At 53.1% G+C, this 16120-nt stretch overlaps 1 protein-coding gene across 2 annotated transcripts in view; it reads right to left on the bottom strand.

Annotated features, from left to right (window-relative positions):
• The window catches only part of DAG1 (dystroglycan 1), a 49493-nt gene extending 49176 nt beyond the window's left edge, over positions 1-317 (bottom strand). Inside the window, exon 1 of one of the 2 annotated variants that reach the window (XM_052646069.1) lies at positions 192-317. The gene's annotated coding sequence lies outside the window, so the exon portion shown is untranslated. Of the gene's footprint in view, positions 1-17; positions 137-191 lie in introns of those variants that run through there. The other variant, XM_052646080.1, reaches the window with a different exon arrangement.
• Between the last annotated feature and the right edge of the window lie 15803 nt (positions 318-16120).

The following is a 16120-nucleotide window of genomic DNA, read 5'->3' as shown; positions in this document are numbered from 1 at the left end:
ACGGGCGGCGCACTCACCGAGCGCCGCCGGGCGGGCCACGGCAGGTGCTCGCTCCTTCCGGCCGCGACACGCTGCCGCCGCCGCTGCTGCTCCCCGGGGACTCGGCGCGAAGCTCCCGCCGCCGCCGCCGCCGCCGCCGCCGAGCCCCAGGAGCGCGAGCGCCGCACCGCAGCCTCCGCGCGAGCACGTACCGGGCGGCGAGAGGGCGCGGAGCGCGAGGGCGGGGCGCGCGACCGAAGCCTAGCAACCCCCTGACACGCGAGTGCCGCAGCCAATCCCGCGGCCAGCTCCGCGCGGCGCCGACCGGCAGTCCCCGCGACGCCCGCTTCTGCCTGCGTCGGCCGCCCCGCAGCGCGCCGCACCCGCGCACAGGCCCCGCCCCCGTCCGCGCCGCGCCGCTCATTGGTCCGCCACGCCCCCGCTCGAAAGGACACGCCCCCATCCTGGAAATCCCGCCCGCGGCCAGCCGGGTCGGTCCCCGGGACACGCCTCGGCCCGTCCGGGTTGCCCGGAGAGCTCAGGACTGGGGGTGGGGGAGGGGCTGCCCACCCAACCTCAGGCATTTGGGCGTCTGAGAGACATCCAGCCTCCCCGGGTGGTCAGGCTGGATAACTTGGCCTGGCCGCAACTGGCCACCCATAGACTGCCTTCCGCCTTCCTGATTTCCCTCAAACTCAGATCAGGTTATTTGTAAGCCAAGAAAACAATCAGGAAGTGTCCTCCAGATTGGAACGATGATGGCCCCGTTGCCCGACTCTTATATTGATGGGGAAACTGAGGCGAGGGCCGGAAGAACAGGAAGCCGGCCCCTCTCCGGGGGGCCTAGCCCCCAGCAGGCGGGCGCGTCCGGGAAGCGCCTCAGGCCTGACCCTCCTCCATCCTCCTCCTCCTCCTCCTGCCCTGAACACCCGGAATCCGATGCCTCCTCAGCCGCCAGAAATAGCTCTGACCCGCTGGCACTGGTCACTCGCTCGAGGCCCCACATTCTTTCAAGGAGTTGGGTGAATAAAGGGCTGGGAGTTATTGCTGAGGTCTGTCTCCCTTCAAGGAGAGGGTCCTAAAGACTCTAACTCTCCCCAGGGCTTACCTAAACCCACTATTTCAAAGGCCCCAGAGTCCACAGATAAGGGATGACTCTGGGGATGCGACCTGAGGTGGGCTCTGTTCCCCAAACCCTGTTCAGGATGGTTCCATCCCCTTCTGGGCCCGGGGCCAGCCTGGAATTCCAGGCCCGCACCCTTGTCAGCAAACATTCTGAACACAGAACTGGCTGCTGCCTGCCACGGATTCCTCCCAGAGAATCCCAACAGCTTTTGGTCTCCCCTGCTTTCTCCCCCTCGATAGGGAGAACTGGAAGAAACAAATTTCAGAGAGCAAAAAGAACGCCTTGTCTCCAACACACATACCTGTTTGTGATTCTTTATACTTAAATGCAGAGGCTCCAAGCTTCATTCATTGGAAATGAACTGGAAAAAGAACTGAAAGCCGGGAAAAAGTCCCAAATTCCCTAATCATCCCTTGAATGTTAAGCCTAAAAAATGGATGGCCTCTCAAATCCAGTTTTAAAACTCTGCTGCTTCATAAAGGCTAAAAATGCAGGAATTTATTCGGGTTTATAAACAAAATACATTCTTTCATTCACTCCTTCAGCTTACAGAGTTTCCCACCCACCCACAAAGGCACACCAGACACTGCTTTGCAGCTTGAGATTCTGCTGGGTATTTTAGTGTCTGACTATATAATTACATGTGTGTGTGTGTGTGTGTGTGTGTGTGTGTGTGTGTGTGTGTGTGTTAGTCGCTCAGTCATGTCCAACTCTTTGTGACCCCATGGACTGTAGCCCGCCAGGCTCCTCTGTCCTTGGGATTCCCCAGGCAAGAATACTGGAGTGGGTTGCCATTCCCTTCTCCAGGGGATCTTCCTGACCCAGGGATCCAGCCTAGGTCTCCTGTGTTATAGGCAGATCCTTTACCATCTGAGCCGCCAGAGGAGCTCAAAGACTACTAGCTGCTCTTTGGTCCTCACTGACCAGCAATGGATGCTAGAGTAACACTCCTTCTTCATGTTTGGCACTGGTCTTGCTAGATGAGGCACCAGGCCTCTTCAATCCGGCCTCCAGAGTCCCAGCACCGCATCTATGACCAAGCTCCCCCAGAGCTCCTACAAAGAGAAGGTCTTGCTACCTTGACTAGCTGATGCCAAAAGGTGGGATAGGCCCTTCCTAGTCCTAGGAGGAAAGGAACAACAGCCAGAGTTTGCCTGAAACCCTTACAGCCGAATCCTTCCAGTCCTTGCTTTTCCAGGTTTGGGGCTCATTTGTGATGCTGTGGTCCCAGGCTGGATCTGATGCTCTTCCCTTCCCCCAGTCCTCCAGCCTTGGCAGATCCTCCCACAAGGCCAGAACAGCTGCAAGCCCTGGGCCTCATTGCTGGCTTTCTTCTTTTTTGCCTGAAGGTGGGGTTCCCCCAACTCCCTATTCCTTCAGGCCCCGAAGGTAGGGGGCCTGGACAGCCAGCCTCTTGGGGCCTAGCCAGCCCCCACTGGAGCCCAACCAGCCTACATGGAGACCACCCCAGAGTAAAGAGGGAGGCCGACAGTCTTCATGGGCTCCTAGGTTGGGCAGGGGCTGTAAAGTCAAGGCCCTGTTACTTCCTGTAGTCCTGAGAGTTGAAGCCTTTCCCCTCCAGGGGCTCTCACAGCTCACCCTAGGGCTCAGCACAGGGTCCCCAGTGACTCACCCTTGGGAGATTATGCTGGAACCCCAGCAGTGCCTAGGCCATCGTAGGTCAGGCCTGGTGTTCACAGCCAGTTGGAAAGCGCAGCCAAGAGTGAGGCCCAGGGCACACCCAGGGACAGCTGCCCAAAGGCCCCACCCCACGTGGTATGTGCCCAGAGAGAACTGATCAAGAGACGGAGAATGAGGCCCTTCAGGCGTGACAGTCGGCCCTCAACTCGCCTGGCCGTATAGCCTCCTGTGCATCCTCCACCCTCCACTTAGACCCCCAGTCAGAGGCTTCAGGAAGATTATCAGATTAAGTAAGGTTTGTCTTCCGCACTAGATTATGAGCCCTCAAGGCCAGTTACGTGCATCTGCCTAATCCTAAATCGCAATGATCGCCTAACATCACGCGCATAATAGAGGCTGAAACTTCTGTTTGGCAAGGTAGGAATCAGGGAGTGCTGTCTGCCTCTTTGTTGGCATTTATTCCCCAAAAGTCTAAGTCTTGTACAAGGCCCACGGCAAACGACCCAGTGCTTACTTGGGGCTGATATTATTGAACCGAGGGCTTTGGTTCTAGCTCAAGTGAAATCCAGCAGACACCTACCTGGACCAAACTTTCTTCCGGTCCTAGGCTTCCAGAGCTTTATTATTCTAGCATATTCCCTAGGAACCAAGGGCCAAGGGCCAGTGCCCAGCCTCAGACTTTTCCAGAGAAGAGGGAGGCTGGTATTCCTGATACTCCCCCAAGGCCCCCATGGAGAAGGGAAGGGGTCAGTGCCTGAGGGTGGAGGCATGATCATACAAATGTTGGGCCTGCAGGTCTGCCAGAGGCTGTGGGCTTGGCGAGCAGGAACAGCCAAATCAGAGCAAGGGAGGGGTCCCTTTTGTCTGGCTTTAACAGAAGTCAGATTGTCCAGCAGCTCTGGCAGAAAGAAAGGGCTGATAAGTTTATCCGGGAGAAACTGCCAGTAGGCGTGTTTGCTGGTCACCACCAGCCTTCCCAGAATGCAATTCCTCCCCTTGTAGGACCTTCTACCACAGCACTTTCACCCGACCCCTTCATACGTGTCTGGCCAGGGCCTTCCCCTAGCCAGCCAGGTAGCTGGCCTTCCGAGAACACTCAGTCCTGTGGGGACAAGAACTCCGTGGAAAGGGTGAGGGTTGGTCGAATGAATGAAAGTCACCTCACAGGACTTCCCTGGCGGTCCAGTGGTTAAGACTGCCTTCCAAAGCAGGGGATACCACATGCCTCCTGGCCCCAAAAAACAAAGCGTAAAACAGAAACAATATTGTAACCAAAAAATATATATATTGTAACAAATTCAATAAAGACTTAAGAAAAAAAAAAAAGTCACCTCTCTCCTGGATGGACACATGTCTGTTGCCCTTTCCCTTAGCCACATTCCAGTCCTTTCTGACTCAGGGATAAGATAGTCCCCCAAGGCCAACTCTGGGTGATTATTCTCAAAACGCTGGGCTTGTGGCCTTGAGCACTGGACTAAACACCAGATTAGGTCTCGTCTGGCCGAGGAGCCAGTGGAGGCAAGCAAAGCTGAGAGACCTATTTGTTAATTCTTTTCAGTCACTGACCCGCTGGTCCCTAAACCCAGAGTCTTAGGGGAAGTTGCTCACATTCTTTTTTTTTTTGCCACAGTGAGTGGCTTCTGGGCTCCCAGTTCCCCCAACAGGGATCGAACCTGTGCCACCTGCAGTGGAAGCTCAGAGTCCAAACCACTGAACCGCCAGGGGATTTCCCCCACCCACACTCTTCTTGTTCAGCCAGATTGAGAGTCCCTTCCCCATGCTTAGTCATATGTCCACGTCTGGCTCCGAGCTCAGCCAGAGTTTCTCCAGGACAGAAAGACCTCTTATTCTCAGAGGAGGCCTGTGATCTGGGCTTGTGCCTGTCATCAGCCTGGGCTCCTCTCAGTGGCCTGTTAGTCAAGAGACATTAATAGGCTACCCCACAACCATGGGTTCCGACTCTGCACTCGTGGCTGATGCGTGTGTCTTTAGAACAGTGGAAAGCATTGAACCTCTAGTGGACAGATAGCCTTTGCTCTAAGCTGTGCTGACACATACAGACAGAGCCCCTGGGAACTCCACCTGTGGTCTGGGAAATCCCCAGCCTTTCGGGGAAGAATAAAAGGAATTCATCCAAACATCTTGAGGGGCACTGATAAACAGTGGGACTTCCCTGGTGGTACAGTGGATAGGATTCCGCCTGTCAATTCTGAGGACACAGGTTCGATCCCTGTTCCGGGAAGATTCCACATGCCACGGAGCAATAAATCCTGTGCACTGCAACTACTGAGTCTGGGCTCTAGAGTCCACGAGCCACAGCTACTGAAGCCCTTGTGCTCCACAACAAGAGAGGCTGCAAGAGAAGCTTCTCAACAACGAGAAGTCCACACACCGTGCCAAAGAGTAGCCCATGCTTGCCTCAACTAGAGAAAAGCCCATGCACAGCGACAAAGACCCAGCACAACCAAAAAATAAATAAGGGTAAAGAGCCATGGGATTCTCCTGGTGGTTCAGTGGCTAAGGTTCCATGTTCCCAAAGCAAAGGGACCTGGGTTCGATCCCTGGTCAGGGAACTAGATCCCACATGGGGAAACTGAAGATCCTGCATGCCCCAGCTAAAACCTGGCATAGTCAAATAAACTCAGTAAACATTTTTTTAAAAAGAGAGAGAATGTTAGCGTATCGGTCAAATCTCCAGGTGTGTCCATATGAGGAATAAGCCCCCGCTGGGACGCAGAGCTAAGTTCACTGTGTGACCTGGAAGAAGCTCCTTGCCTTCTCTGAGCCTGTCCCTCTTCACCAGGTGCCCTCCTATGCGGGCTTCAGACCTGCCTGCTCACAGAAAGTGATAAAAGAGCACTTTTGGGGACTGAGTCAGAACCAGTGTGAAACATCCCTCAGTGTGTGTTGTTGATCCGCAGGTATCTGCTGAGCCTTTTGTATGCTGGAAACCCAGCAAAGGATGGAAGGAGCAAGCTGCTCTTGTGGGGCCCAGATTCTAGTGTAACAAGCTCTACAGTAAACAAAAATGTAGTCATCAGGGGATGAGAGACCTGGGAGGGGCCAGGATCTGCTGTGTGCTACAGATCATCAGGGACGCCCTTTCTTCGAAGGCAGAGGCCACAGGAGGTGAAGGAGGGAGTCCTGGGCGTTTCTAAAGAAAGGCCACCGAGATGAAGGCAGAGGAGAAAGTGGCCAGACTGGTCTGAGCAAACTAGGCGGTCACCATGGCCTGACCAGTGAATGGAACACAAAACAAGCGAGAAAGAGTGACCGGGGGTTGGGGGCGGGGGGAGGTAGCCGGTGCTGGAGCTGGATTGAACCAGGCTAGGGTTTGAAACAAGTATAGGATCCCAGAAGCCAAGCGGCAGGGAAGCTGGAGGTGGGAGTGAGGAGAGGGGGAGTGGGGACCGTGCCCTCAGGCCTCCTGGAAGGAATGCAGTGGGGCCAGGAAGGAGGGGGCGCAGCTTGGCCCCAGCCCTGGAGAGTGTCCTTCCCCTACATGGGGAAAGAGCTGGGTGAGCCGGCAGGGATGGGGCAGAAATGGGGGTCCCTGGGGGAGGGGCGCCAGGCGCCGGGGAAGTCAAGTCAGAACAAGTGTTTAGAAAACAAATTTCTCCTTTTCTTGCCCCTACTTTCCACCGGAATGCAGTGAGGCCAGAGAGGCAGCAGCATCCTCTCCTTCCAGCCCCAGAGAAGGAGGGATGGGGGGTGTGCGTGCCGGTGGGGAGAGGAATGGCCTGGGCAGTTCCTGTTTTACCCTGCAGGCTTTAGGAGACATCCTGCACAGCCCACCAAAGGGCCTAGAACCTTCTCCCTGAGGAAGGGAAGCCTGTGGACTGAGTCCAGGTGAAGGCGGGGAGAGAATATAGGCGTAGGGGAGGATGTCCCGCCCCAAGACAGGGGCCGATCCCCACCCCCCTACACACACACACCCACCCACCCAACTCCCCTGGGACTGCTGCCAGACACAGCTTGCAGGAGGCCCTCAGGACACGCGGGGTGTCACCTGGCAAATGCAGGAGGCTTCAGCCAGCTGTCCCATTCATCTCCCTTCCGCTCACCACTCAGGACCCGTGACCATCAAAGGTCCCACCCTGCAGCTGCCACTTGGCCAGGACGGACAGAGGGCCTGGCTGGGGTCACTGGGGAATGGGCAGGAGAGGATCTGTATTCGTCGGATGGGTTCTAACCTAACAGGGGACCCCAGGGATCAGGAAGGCCTGGAAGGGGACAGACTGGGGTCTGGACTCAGGATGGACCCTTGAGGTAAGAGAGTCCCCAGCTTGAAGCCAGGGTGCTGGACCTCTGGCTGTGGGCACGACTGGCTATAAGCATGGCAGCGACTCTTTACACCCTGATAGGACCTAAGAGCCCTATAGAGACCCATTCGTAATCCCTGTAGAATTTTTACAGAAAAAGTAAAAAGAAACATTTCCTCCCCTTCCCAACTCTGTGCCCCTAAGTGTCTGAGGGAACGTGGCAGCTGGAAAAACACAACGGCGGGGACCTCAGGTGGAGAGACAGCTTCTCCCAAAGGGAAGAGTCTGGACCTCACAGAAGCGCCAACCAGCTGCTCCTCTCAGGCTGTGGGGCCCCAGGACAGAACACTGGCCTCAACTGACCCCCTACCTGCCCGCTGCCTGAAACTCCTATGTACCCACCATGCTACCAGGACCCTCAGCCATTGGTTCAGCCTGAGGCCCTGGGGTTGAGGTGAGCAGACAAGTGGGAACGCACAAGCCTCTCCTGCACCTACAACCGCTGGGACCAGCCTCACTCCCCATTAGTCCCCTCAATTTCCAATACACAGGAGACAGTTCCTGGCCTGGGGGTGGACACCAGGCCTACTTGCTCAACCTCCTTAGAGCTGAGGCCCCAAGGGCTGGGGGCACACAGGCAGGGGCCCTGGCACCTGCTTCTGACTGACTGGAACCTTGGGCAAACCCCTTTCTCTCCACGACCCACAGGCCGGAGCTTTCTGAAAGATGCCGGTTGTGTTTGTCTGCTTTCCTTCCTAGAAGAAGGGCCAAGGCACTGGTGCAGATAAGGAGCTGAGGAGTCGGGGAGAAGGGGGAAAAAATAGGAAGTAGGGAGGGGGAGGGCTCTAGAGGGTTCCTGAGGGAGCCAGTGCAGCCCGAGAGAATGGCTTGGGCGATGGGTCAGGGGGAACCACTGGAACACGGAGGAGACCCTTTGGCCATGATCCCCCTACCCTCAAACTCAGCCCAGCCTTTCCTTTTCAGAGGAATTCCAGTTGCCTCTGAAAGCCTGGAGCCAGGCTGGCCCTGTGGGTAGCAGATGCTGCGCCTACCCGCCCCCCTCGCCCAGGCCCTCCCAGCCCTCATTGGCTCTCCACCTCCGTTCCCACAGCCCAGCAGCCAGGGGGCTTCTTCACCTGCTGCTGCCCGGGGTCCCTCCCCCTTCCGGGCCAGCAGCTGTTCCCTGACAGCTGGATCAGAGCAGGCCACTGCCTCCCGCTGAACCGCCACGACTTTCTCCTCCCCTGCCCCGGTGGCCCTGCTGGCCCACCCACAGCCCTGTGGTTCAGATGTCCTTGACCTCAAATTCTGGGGACCCGTCACAGCTGTGGGCTGCCTGCTGCTGCTCCCAGGCTCTTCCAGGGCCAAGGTCCCCTTGCCTCCTTGTTAGCCGATGGTGAGGTGCCAGCCCTCACCCTTCACATCCCTCTAGTCTTCTTGGGCCTCCGTCTCCCGAGCACCTTCTCCCATAAAACCACGGGGGATCTTCCCTGGTGGTCCAGTAGCTAAGACTTCACTCTCCCCATGCAGGGGGTCCGGGTTCGATCCTTGGTCAGGAAACTGAATCCCACATGCCACAGCTAAGCGTTCACATGGCGCAAATAAAATCAACGTGCTGCAACTAATACCTAAAGCAGCCAAGTTAAAAAAAAAAAAAAGACAAATAAATTTTTAAATCCACTGTGGCCTGCCAGGAGGGGGCGCTGTGGGGCCGGGTCCACTGCTAACTCAGCCTTTGAGCGGCAGCAGCTAAAGTTAACTTCCAAAGGGACTTCTACCTGTGATCCCGCCCTGTTCAGTCCTCTGTCCCTGGCTTTCCACTGCTGCTGGGAGCAGGGCAAACCGACAAGGATCTCTCATTCACCCTGGCCTGCCCAGCTCGGCCCCCAGCCAGTCCACTTCTCTCAACAGCCACCTTCCCATCTTCATTCCAGCTTTTCTTTGCACAGGACCCCAGAAACATGGAACCTCTTTAAGTTCCTACAAATACCGCCAAGCATCTGCCAGCTCTCTCAAGCCTTTCAAGCCTTGCCATGTGTGACACTTCTGCCTGCAGCATTCTTTGGCCTCTGGGCCGACCTCATTCCTGCTTATCCCGTCTCAGTTTCTACCTCACCGTATTATTAGGTCTCCTTTAGAGTTCATCCCTGGGACAGAGGGCCTGTGTCTGGCTATGTACTTCATTCTGGGAATCTATAGGACTGGAGACAGAGCCTGGCACTTAGAAGGTACCCAGTAAAATTGCAATGAGTGAATGAACACTTGATGGAAAGTGAGGCCTCTTAGAGCCTTAAAACTGTGCTGGAGACCCAAAGCCTTCTGAAGAGACCTCCCAGTGAGTCCAATTGGCATTTTGGAGCCCAAATCTTACAAACCAACGTATCTTCAGAGACTTCTAGCCTCCTACAGACCAAATTTGCACTCCATTCTACACCACCCTAGGCTACAGGGACCTGCCACAGAGTGGTTAAGATGCCCAGGTCTTGGGACTGCCCTGGTGGTCTAGTGGCTAAGATTCTGCATTCCCAGTGCTGGGGGCTCAGGTTCAATGCCTGGTCAGGGAACTAGATCTCACATGTTGCAACTAAAGATCCTGTACGCCACAACTAAGGCCTGGCACAGGCAAAAAAAAGAAAGATTGGCCAGTCTCACCGCTTCCCCTCAACTCATTGCAGAATGCCGCCTGCCTGGGCCCCTCTTCCTCTACCTACTCAAGTCCTGCCTACTTCATAGAAGAACAGCATCCGCAAGCCTTCTCAGCACCTGACTGTCTATGTTTCCTGGAGACCTCAGGCTTCTGGAGGACAAACATATCCCTTGATAATAACAGCTGCCGTCGCTGACCTCTGTCCTTCACCCTGGACATGCAAAATCTCACTTGGCCTCCCAACAACGCTCTGCAGAGGCCATTATTATTGGCTCCAAGTTACAGATGCGGAAACTGAGGCCCAAGTGTAGAGTCATCAGAGGTCACACAGCCAGTAAGTAGCCAAGCTGTGGATCTGCGTTCACTGTCATACACTGTGCCTAGTCCAGAATAAGGAGCTCCACTGGCGCTTGCTGAATGAGTTGTTATTGCTGTTCAGTTGCTTTGTCGCTTCCAACTCTTTGCGACCCCATGGACTGCAGCACGCCAGGCTCCCCTTATGAGTGACCAGGTGGATATAGCTGTGTCATAACCTCAATTCCCAAGACCTGTCCACCTCTGGAGCCCCAGACACAGAGGCCCTGAGCCATGAGAGGGCTTTCCAGACTTGGAAGAACAGGGCCAGGTCTTTGACTCCTGCTCCCTTTGTTTACACGGCATCGCCTTGGTAGGGTCTTGACCCGTTGAGTTGTGGGAGTGATCAGGGACTAGGGAGGGCAGGGAGAAATCAGTGAGGAAAAGGCAGAGGATTCTAGGTTCAAAGGGCGCAAAGAGGGACTTCCCTGGCAGTCCAGTGATTAAGACTTTGCCTTCCAATGCAGGGGTGCAGGTTCGATCCCTGGTCGGGGAATTAAGATCCCACATGCTTCTGGCATGGCCAAAAAAAAAAGAAAAAAATATATACCCAAGTCCTTTACTGTTTTCCCAGACATGCAAGAAGGTCAAAGGCAGAGAACTACAAGACACAGCCGGGACAACAGAGAAGCGTGTGTTGCAACACCCCTGGGAAAGCTGCAAACAAGGAGAGGGGCATCAGGCAGCATGGCCCGGGCCAGGAATGCACCTGGAGGAGAGGTCACTGAAGCTGGGTCTTTCCCGCTGCATTGGGAAATTCCCAGGAGGGCTTCGGCCACATCAGAGCCGGTCCAGGCCTGGCCTAGTGCATGAGAATGGGGTAGAGGTGACTGCCTGAGCAGGCCTTGAATAGGCATCCTAGACTCTGCTGAAACTTGCCTGACTCCAAACAGAAGGGTCTGGGATGGGATGGGGGGTGGGGGCTGAGATGGAAGAGCTCAGGGAAGGAGGGAGGAGAACTGACCGGACAAACCATCTGGGCAGCCTCCTGTTGGTCCCGCATTGCCCAGCACTAGAGTCATCTCGTTCCAGATTCCTTTCATAATGGGATAAAATGTACCAACGGTGAGGCCAGAGTGGGGCCTGGTGGGGCCCAGTGACTTCAGTGTCAGGAAAGCGGGTCCCAGGAAAGCCAAGGAAACACGGGCAAGCATTCCCTGGCTCCCTGTCCGTAGCAGCTGCAGGAAGCTGCTCCAAGTGCCCAGCTGTACCCAGCAGCCCCTAAGGACTAGAGAAAGTCTTATTTCCTGCCACCCCCTCCTACTACTGGACACAGGCTCCCTGGACGAGAGCAGCTGTGTCCTCCACAGGCCCCAAGGGACCTGGGGCTACTGGCCAACCTTTAGGAAGAAAGTGTAGAACCTGTGTAGAGCCAACTCTGGGAAGTGGAGACCATGGATTTCATTCCCTGTGGCAGAGTCCCCAGCCTTCCTCACCTCCGTAATAGGAAAAAGCTATCGACACTTTTCCCCAAATACTCCCTAAATGCACAATCTTGCCTCTCATTTAAAAAGATCCAGACTTCCCTGGTGGTCCAGCAAATAAGAATCTGCCTGCCAGTGCAAGGGATGTGGGTTGGATCCCGTCCAGGAAGACCCCCTGGTGCCACAACTCCTGAGCCCCTGTTCTAGAGCCCACGCTTCGCAATAGGAGAAGCCAGGGCAGTGAGAAGCTGTGCATCGCAATGAAGAGTCGTCCTGCAACTAGAGAAAGCCCTGGCAGCGGCTATCAAGACCCAGGACGCCCAAAAATAAATAAATAAAATAATTGAAGAAAATACGGAAGGCCCTGAACATCCTGCAGTGCTTGCAGGCCCTCCAGGCTAGAAAGCCCTGCAGTGTGCTTAAGAAATGCCAGTCTGGTTCCGCCCCAAGTGGCCGAGCCGTGGGCCAGCTCCTGACCATCTTGACTTGCACTGCCCTCTAGAGCCTGAGAGGTTGGACCAGGGAGACTCAAGGGGCCGGCCTGCTATGCCGCCTCTTTGGAACGACTTCAAATTATCTTATTGGAGATACAGTAAAGCAGCCGTCCCCAAAGTTTTGGGCATCAGGGACTGATTTCATGGAAGACAATTTTTCCACGGACCGGGGGTGGGGAGGATGGTTTGGGGATGATTCAAGCGCATTACACTTACTGTGCATTTTATTTCTTTTCTAACTTTGTCGCTGGTCTGACAGGAAGTACCAGTCCTCAGCCCAGAGGTTGGGGGTGCCTGGTGTGAAAGAAAGGGCGTCTTCAAACTCAGCTGAGAACTTTGTGCTGCACTCACCAGGGCTCGACTGGTTACACTTACGCCCCAACGGGATCTGCTGCCCGCTTGCCTTCCAGATGGGTTTGGCCACCAACGTGGGGGCCTCTGAGAATTCTGGAAGCTCTAAATGCTCATTTACACACACACACACACACACCCATCAACACACCTCCTGGGGTTTTGTTTTATTCCTTTCAATTATCAGCTCTATCAGTCATTCACTACCTTAATGGAGCACCTATTATGTACCACGCCTTGAGCTAAGCATCAGTTCAGTTCAGTTCAGTCGCTCAGTCATGACCGACTCTTTGCGACCCCATGAATCGCAGCACGCCAGGCCTCCCTGTCCATCACCAACTCCCGGAGTTCACTCAGACTCACATCCATCAAGTCCATGATGCCATCCAGTCATCTCATCCTCTGTCGTCCCCTTTTCTTCCTGCCCTCAATCCCTCCCAGCATCAGGGTCTTTTCCAATGAGTCAACTCTTCGTACGAGGTGGCCAAAGTACTGGAGTTTTCGTACGAGGTGGCCAAAGTACTGGAGTTTCAGCTTTAGCATCATTCCTTCCAAAGAATACCCAGGGCTGATCTCCTTTAGAATGGACTGGTTGGATCTCCTTGCAGTCCAAGGGACTCTTAAACGCCTTCTCCAATATCATGCCTTATTTCTGGATCTGGCCTGAGTCTCAGACCCTCCCAACCGTCACTGCCCACTCAGCACAGCCTTCCCAACTAGTTTCATCTTGAAACTGAATCCCTCATCTACTCATTTAGGGCTTTGGGTGTGGTCACCTTTAAGCAGAGCCTGGCCTTTTTAGTCACTTTCTTGCCACCAACTTTCTTTCCTGCTGCCAATCAAAATGCTGAACCCAGGGTAGGAAACGGGGAAAGAACTATTGTCTTCCCTAGGATCCAGGTGGCCTTTTTTTTTTTTCCCCGTGGGGCTTGCAGCATCTCACTTCCCCCTTCAGGGATTAAACTGAACCCAGGTCACAGCAATGAAAGCACCAAATCCTAACTACTAGACCACCAGAGAATGCCCCTGAAGGCTTTTAACAAAGAGCCTAGCTGAATCCTAGCAAGGCTGTGTTGGATGCATTATTTGCTGTTTTGTTCAGCATGCGTATCACTTGTAGACGTTATATGTAAACTGATTTATTGGTCTTATCTCCTCCACAAGAATGAATATTCTATGAGAGGAGAGACTTGTTAACAGTTGTATGCTCATGTTAAAAAAAAATGTGCTCAGTTTGTATTTATTAAATTACCAAAATCACAGAGTTGGAGCCAGATTCTGTTTACAACACGGTGTCCTTCTGCCAAAACCGAAACCCAGTATGGGCACTCATCAGTTTTATGGCCTTGGGCAAATATTTAAACCGTGCCGCTCATTTCTCTTACCTGTAATACATAATTGTGATTTCTACCTTGAAGGGGAGTGGAATGAAGGAAGAACACAAGCATAAAGAGACCAGTGCCCTTATTTAGTAAATGCTAAATCTTCAGTTCAGTTCAGTTCAGTCAGTCAGTCGTGTCCGACTCTTTGCGACCCCATGAATCGCAGCACGCCAGGCCTCCCTGTCCATCACCAACTCCTGGAGTTCACTCAGACTCGCGTCCATCGAGTCCGTGATGCCATCCAGCCATCTCATCCTCTGTCGTCCCCTTCTCCTCCTGCCCCCAATCCCTCCTAGCATCAAAGTCTTCTCCAGTGAGTCAACTCTTCCCATGAGGTGGCCCAAGTACTGGAGTTTCAGCTTTAGCATCATTCCTTCCAAAGAAATCCCAGGGCTGATCTCCTTCAGAATGGACTGGTTGGATCTCCTTGCAGTCGAAGGGACTCTCAAGAGTCTTCTCCAACACCACAGTTCAAAAGCATCAATTCTTCGGCCCTCAGCCTTCTTCACAGTCCAACTCTCACATCCATACATGACCACAGGAAAAACCATAGCCTTGACTAGACGGACCTTAGTCGGCAAAGTAATGTCTCTGCTTTTGAATATGCTATCTAGGTTTCTCATAACTTTTCTTCCAAGGGGTAAGTGTCTTTTAATTTCACGGCTGCAGTCACCATCTGCAGTGATTTTGGAGCCCAAAAAAAATAAAGTCTGACACTGTTTCCACTGTTTCCCCATCTATTTCCCATGAAGTGACAGGACCGGATGCCATGATCTTCGTTTTCTGAATGTTGTTGTTATTAATGTTATTACTGTTCTGCTTTGTTTACTCAACATTACTAGACACTTTCCCCACCTGGATCAGAAACTTTATTGTTATTGGAGACTATGCCATTAGACAAGGGTGCCATTCATTCAGCACAATTTTATACATACAGACTCTTTCTGGAATCCCAAACATTACAAGCAAGAGCAGCTTGTGTGTGTGTATATGTGTGTGTGTGTGACTGGGCAAGGTGTTCCCTGGCAGTTCAGTGGTTGGAATTCTTGGCTTTTACTGCTGAGGACACAGGTTAGATCCCTGGTCAGGGAACTAAGATTCTACAACTTGCCAGGGCTGACCAAAAAAAAAAAAAGAAAAGAATGATAATAAGGATTTGGCAGAGGGCTGGCTTGTAGGATACTCTTTCAGACAGTCATTTCCAGAGTTCAGGAGTAGACCAGGCAAAAGGGAGCCTGGCATAGTCTCCTTGTTTTTTATTATTGATAGAATTCTTAATATGATAGTTACTTTGGTAATACTAAGAGATAAGGTATGAGAAAGATTTTTGGGAAATTGAGGGTCCAAGACACAGGTAGGGAATAACGTTCCAGGCACCCAGAGCCCATCTCCACCTTATATCCCCTCCACCAGCCTTGAGTCCCGGAGCCTGATCTCATGGGTGCATTACCCTCTATTTCCCACCAGATGGTGGTGTTGTCCTTATTTTGTCAGAAGGTTGCCGGCAAGTCGCTATGTTCATAAAGAGCCCGGACCCGATTCCCATCTGTGTGTTACCCTCCATTTCCCATCAGATGGTGCTGTTATCCCTATTATGTCAGAGAGTTGCCAGCCAGGTCCGTCTAGTCAGAGCTACGGTTTTCCCAGTAGTCACGCGTGGATATGAGAGTTGGACTATAAAGAAAGCTCAGCGCCGAAGAACTGATGCTTTTGAACTGTGGTGTTGGACAAGACTCTTGAGAGTCGCTTGGACAGCAAAGAGATCCAACCAGTCCCTCCTAAAGGAGATCAGTCCTGAATATTCATTGGAAGAACTGATGCTGAAGCTGGGACTCCAATACTTTGGCCACCTGATGCAAAGAACCGACTCTTTGGAGAAAGCCCAATGCCGGGAAAGATTGAAGGCGGGAGGAGAAGGGGACGACAAAGGATGAGATGGTTGGATGGCATCACTGACTTGATGGACATGAGTTTAAGCAAGCTCCTGGAGTTGGTGATGGACAGAGAAACCTGGCGTACTGCAGTCTATGGGGTCGTAGAGTCGGACATGACTGACCGCTGAACTGAACTGAACTGCCAGCCTAGGAGATGTGTTCCCAGAAGGCTGGGACGTGATTTTCAAGAGTGCGTTACCCCTCATTCTCATCCAGATGGTGGTATTGTCTTTATTATGTCAGAGGGTTGCCAGCCAGGAGATGTTTTCTCAGATTCCTGGGATCTATTCTAGGGAAGGGTGCCAACTGCAAGCCATTCCAGTCTATCTCTTGCACGTTCGTTTATAAAATATTAAGAATACCTTTTTTTTGTTACTGTTTTAACATAACCACTAAGAATTTTTAAATTACATATGGGACTCACATATGTGGCTTGCATTTTATTTCTGTTTGACAGTGCAGTTCCAAAGGATGGTCAGACATATAAACGAACGTGTAATATGATGTCAGGTAAGGAGATATCAGG

The sequence above is a fragment of the Budorcas taxicolor genome, chromosome 1, assembly GCF_023091745.1.
Source record: "Budorcas taxicolor isolate Tak-1 chromosome 1, Takin1.1, whole genome shotgun sequence".
Lineage (NCBI taxonomy): Eukaryota > Metazoa > Chordata > Mammalia > Artiodactyla > Bovidae > Budorcas > Budorcas taxicolor.
The sequence above is the reverse complement of the archived record's forward strand: the minus strand, read 5'-3'. Positions and strand labels throughout refer to the sequence as shown.